The 5,972-nt window shown below is 43.9% G+C and overlaps 1 protein-coding gene across 1 annotated transcript in view; it reads right to left on the minus strand.

The window, feature by feature from the left end:
• LOC108573691 (discoidin domain-containing receptor 2) overlaps positions 1 to 5,972 on the minus strand; it is a 116,487-nt gene that overhangs the window by 106,603 nt on the left and 3,912 nt on the right. The window lies entirely within an intron of this gene.

The raw sequence follows: 5,972 nt of genomic DNA on the forward strand, positions 1-5,972 counted from the left end.
TCGCGTGAAAATGAAACGTTAATGAATGGGAAATTTTCAACCGGGCGGAGAAACTCCGCGTAAACTCGAGTTTGTCGAATAATCACCAGGAAAATATATACATATATATTTCTATGAAACGGTGCACGCGGGTGTATCCGTTTATTCCCATTTGTTCTGCAGCCGTGTTATTTCGATATTTAGCCAGGCAATTAAAACTTCACTGACGACGAACAAACAGTTCTCAATCGTCCCATTGATTTTAATACATCGTTCGCGTAATTTCGTTCCCCGCAGAAATTCCCTCCACTTTACACCGAACGTGAAAATTTCGAATTCATTTCGTATACAGAGAGACGAGAGGTGCGGGGAGGAAACTGTGACGTTACCGCAAAATATACAGAGAGGGAGGAGAGCTTGCTCTCTACGGGTACGGTTACGGGTCGCGTGAAAATTCTCCGTAGAAATCCACGGGAACAGAAGTCGTCAACGGCACGTGACTTCGTTTTCCCGGTGTACACACAGGGGACCCAATCGCCTAGCTCGTGGCGAGCTGCAATCGAACTTTCTTTCTCATTCTCTTCCCGGTCGTAAATGCGCGCCGGCGATGGCCAAAAGGAAGAAACGGAAATAGTAATAAAAATGGTACACGACCGTGATCAGCCGCAAGTACAGTGCGAGTGTACTAATTTGGTGTTTCCGGGGTAAAGGTGTAGCTGTTACGTACTTCTTTACATCTGTTCAACTTTTCGCTTTCACTTCTCCTTCCGATTTCTCTGTTTGTTCTTCACTTCAGGAGTCTCGACTCATACGAGAGTGAACGTGCAATTTATACTTTCTCTTGACATTCTCTTAATTTTCCAGACTTCTTGGAATCACATTCTCTGCAAATTTCACCGCTTATCCTTAAGTATTCTAACTTTATCTAATTTGCGCTAACCATTTTGCACTGAAGATACATAGCCGTTAACTTCAGTTAACTTTATTTTCAATCCTGTTCGGTCCCGAGCTCCGCGACGCAGGACCGGCAGGACGAGTGCGTAGCCGAGCCGCATGGCATCGGCGGAACCGCGTTACAATGTCGCAATAAGGCCTTCGACAAAGGGACCCCGTGGGGAACCAAAGCGGGACCGCGGTTGCCGAGGCGAGAGGGCTCGAGGGGACTCGCGTTGGGTCCTGTGTCGCATGGGCCGCCAAAAGAGACGATCGCTCGACATCTTCCGTATCGCGTCGCACTAGCCACCACCACGTCGGATGTGACGGCTCCGTGCTTTACAGCACGGAGGTTTTCACCCTCGAAGCGCATTTTTCTACCGAGAACACGCCTAGAAACACATTATATTGAAAACACACCTAAGAAATAGAATAATTGTTTTAGTTCGAAAACGTGTTGATTTCTTTCCTATAAATAAGACTCGCCCTGCCGCGAGTCAGCGTTTTGCATCGAAGAGCTACGGCGTTTTGGGACGCTACAAATCCCAAGAAAAAGGTGCAAGACTCGCGAAATTCTTGACTAAAAATTGCACATTGGTAATTCGTCTTGATCCAAGATTCTACCGATCCATAATCGACCGATTAATACAGCTTTACCACCAACATCGGAAGCCCCATAAAACGACGAACTTCTCAAACTTCGTTCGCCATAAAGTCACTCGCTCTGGCAAGTGTACCGATTAAAATATCGACAAAGGGATCAGGCGAGATTTGTGGAATAGGATGGTCGGTTTCGCGAAATACCAGAGACTGCATAACCATTCTGGTAGCCAACTATCATAAATCGTCCAATCCATAGTGACACAGTATGAAACACGATACAGCCTATGCCGTATACCGGCACACTTAAGCCGCGACATTGCAGTTACGCTGGAAAGTTTCAAAACTGCAGAATGCAGCGGACGTGGGATTAGCCAGCGTCCCGAGGAACAAGGTAGAGAGACCCAGCTAGCCCCAGCCATGGCTCTCCGCGAAGTGGCATTATAGAGGACAAAACTTCGCCTGTGTTTATAACTGCCCCCAGGTTACTCACGCCGCCCATTATAAAACAAACTTCGTTCGTTAGGTCGCGTCGATACCTTTGCACAAAGTGATACTTCATCGTCTTGATCTCGAATACCCCGAGGCTACGAGCCCGGGTACATCGGGAACTCTGGTTTAATTCGGAGGAGCAAGAATTAAGATAATGAGAGGTGACTGCGTTGCAGAAAACTCCCTCGAAGCTGATAACGGTGGTGGAAATTATTTCTCGCATCTCGGAAGATGTATTCGAAAGTTTAGAATTGCGAGAGTCCTGGAGATTTGCGAGTTTTCGGATTACGAGTAAAAGTAAGCTTGCGGAGGTCGATATTTGCAAGTGCAGAATTGTGGAAGGGAACATTCGCAAGACAAAATCTGCTGGAACGTGTGTTTGCGAGTGTAGACTTGTGAGTGTCAATACCCGCGAGTTCGAAAATTCTGCGAGCTGTCGTTTGCGAAGTTAGAATTACGCAAGTCAATATTTGTAACTGGAGAATCCGAAAAGTTAGCATTTGTCTGAATTGAGATTTGCGAGTCTAGATCGGTTCGTGCCAGTATTCACAAGTTAAAACTCACGAGAGGCAATTTTCCAAAGGTCCAAGATCGTAAAAATGGCAGATTTAAACTTACAAAAGACTACATCCCCAAATCTGGAATTACAAAAGTCCAAACTTGCGAAAATCCGACTCTATCAAATCCCTAAAATTTCATCTACAAACTCCTCGAACCTTGTTTCCTTGAAGCAAGCAAAAACCCAAGTATTCAACTATCGAGCTTTTTGCTTCACTCTTAATATGCAAATACCTCGTAATAAAGCGGCGCTCGTGTTCCTAATAAGCGTATATCTCGTAATATCGATCTCCCGAATACAAGGAGGAGAGGCTATAGCGTCGTAAAACAATAAGCTGTCAGCGCCGCGAAGAAAGTTGTTGTTCCGTAAGTGACTTAACAAATTTTCAAGTTAGAAAATGTGGGTCGCTCAGTTGTGCAAGTCAGAGCCGGGGGATATTCTACCGGTTGCGATTGTCATGCGTACCAGTAATACGGTTAGTTTCTCTGTTCGTGTTGGTGACTCGATGTTACAACGGCGGAAACTTCGCGCCCGCTTCTTACCTTCGCTAAATTCTACAAACCCCTTTGCATCGCCGTTCCGTTTTCCACGTGTATACATATATACGTCGTTTTCCTCAATAAGGGAAATGAACCGGTTTTATGTCTTCCCGCGTGAATCACAATTCCGCCGTGTGAGACAACAACGAGAACAAACTTGCTCTCCCTTGAACTGTGAATCGCTTTATTTTCTTCTTCTTGCACTGCTCAATTTCACATTGTGTATAAGTGTAGGAGGTGGTCTAATGAACTTTACTCAAATCAGGATGTCGTGCAAAGTAGTTTATTTCGGACTCTTCGGTGTACGTCTACTACCGAAGCTAAGAACCGACTCTCGTCGAATGGCAAAGATATCGCTGGGCCGAACCGATGGGTACTCGTGTCTGGTGTTTGTCACTCGCCAAGAGGCGCAGGCCAAGCCATAAACCGTCCCAAAATGCCTACAATAGTTTCGTAATTAAACTTCAATTCGGAATTATTTGCTCCTCCGGAGAGGATGAAATTCGAAATTTCATCGACGTTCGATATTGCAAACGGGGATTTTTGCAAAGTTTAGATAGCCGATGTTCCTCCAGGGTGAATTGTGAAACAAAAGGGAGAACCGGAAATACGAGAATGTTGAATTTACGAAGCGGTGAGCCGAGCGATTAAACGGTGCCTAGCCGTAGGAACGCAAGTCGATATCGCGAAGCAGTTAACAGGAGTACGTGACTCATTCACCGAGCTCTGTTTAGGACAATTTCGAGGGAGATTGTTTGCTGTTCCTCACGTTCAACAATCATTCCGAAAACACAATCAGAACGAACTCCTTTCGATAAACGCTTAACATCCGCTAGGAACAATAAACCAACAGTTCTCTCTAACGTTCGCCGTTAACTTAAAATTTCCCCCGTGGAACTAATAATTGCTTTTACGTTAATTTGAATTTGACCCGGTTCGAACCTAGTTTTCGATAACTGTTTACCCTTAGACACACGTCGACGAACGCTCATTGACAAATCGACTATCCTGATATCAAATTTAAATGCTAAAACCTCACAATCAAGTGAAAGAAAATTTGAAAAGTACTTTCTTACATTTATGGAATTAATTTTTCTAGATTAAATTGACAGAAGTGTACGGAACATCGTACAAATGATTTTAAATGAAAATATTGAATTTCGGTGGAATTATATTTTCTCTAAATGAACACTAATGAATAATACTAAATGAATAATCCTGAGATATATATTAAGGGTACTGGAAAGAAATTCATTATTTTTGGTCCCGACACAAAGCAAAATAATGATTTCCTTTCCGGTCCCCCCGACATATAAAATCGACTATCCTAATACCAAATTTAAATGCGCAAACTTCACAATCCGAGAAAGAAAATTAAAAAAACTTTCGAATCCACATTCATACATTCACAAAATTCATTTTCTCATCGTACATTAACAAAAATGTATCGAAAATCACGAAAATAATTTCAAAGAAAAATCCTGAATTTCAGTGGAACTACATTTTCTCCAAACGTCTTAAAACCGCGGGAATTTTCAAAATTACCTAATATTCACCCTGAAATACATATTAGAGGAGCCGGAAAGAAATCTATTATTTCCGCTCTCCACAAAAAGCAACGTGTGATCATTCAAAGAACTCGCTAAAAATCGTCTACCTGGGTATCAAATCTAAAGGAGAAAAGACTTCCGCTCAACGCAAGAAAACAAAAGTAAAGATAAGTATCGTCGTGTCGCGTTAAAAGAGGGGGAAAGAGAGAAACAAAGGTGGCGACAATACCGAGCGGAAAATGAAATCGCGAAGGAAAAGTCATCAAACTAGCCCTGACTGTGCACGCGGTAAATTAACTTGGCAGCGTGTAACACACTTCACAGAGAGAGAGAGGGAAGTTGTGAGAGCGTGGCGCATCGGCGAGCACGAGCGCTGCAAACTCTAAGTACACTGACATAATTGCTCACTGGAATAAAACATTTGCCGCGCGACACGCTCGCCATTGTTCCCCCGCTTGCCAATATGCACGCCCGTCTACGCCGTGCAAACTGTACTTTGTCAGATAGGCACGGCCTAGTTCTCTTTGCAATTCAATCCTTAGAACTGTCGCCATCCTGGCGGCGGCGTAACTTCGATCGCACGACTACCCGGAATACCCGGCTGCACATCTCTTTATGCAGCATCCATTACTGGGGCAAACTGCTACCGAGATGAGCTGTGCTGTAATTATCGAACTCGTGACACACACAGAGGCGCATGTACACAAGTTAGAATATGCAGGAATGTCGCGCAGATGTTTTGGAGAACGTCAAAAATTGAACTTCCGGAGAACGGGGTACGTAGCGGGAATATTTGAATAAAGATCGAATGGAACGAACGAACGGACGGATCCCCTGTCAGATACAGAAATTTGAAACAATGGCGGGATTCTGTCGAGATGATTGAATACGAAATTTTGCAACGGTGTTAGACACACGTATACCACTGCTTATTCTTACGATTACAATTTAACGTATGCCCGTGGAGGTTGTTTACGGAGAGCGAAGCTCGTATTTCGAACAAGAGCACCGATCTACCGGAGTGTAGTATTCTAAGCACCTGTCATTTGCACTCAACGAGCGTCTCTATTCAATTCTACAGCCGAGAAGCAGAGAATAGGAAGCACAGTTCCCTAGGTGGTTTACTACGTAACTGGTTTAATTATTTAAATACAGTACGAATTAATACAGTCGGCTAATTGCTCCTACCAGAAAGATAATATCCGCGATGATCGCTGCATAGACGGGGGTTGATTAACGTAATGAAGGTAATCGGGACGATTACGATTCTCGGGTGCGAGAAGAGGAGAAGCCAACCTAATTCGGTGAAATTACACAGGG

Source organism: Habropoda laboriosa, unplaced genomic scaffold (assembly GCF_001263275.1).
Source record: "Habropoda laboriosa isolate 0110345459 unplaced genomic scaffold, ASM126327v1 scaffold151, whole genome shotgun sequence".
Lineage (NCBI taxonomy): Eukaryota > Metazoa > Arthropoda > Insecta > Hymenoptera > Apidae > Habropoda > Habropoda laboriosa.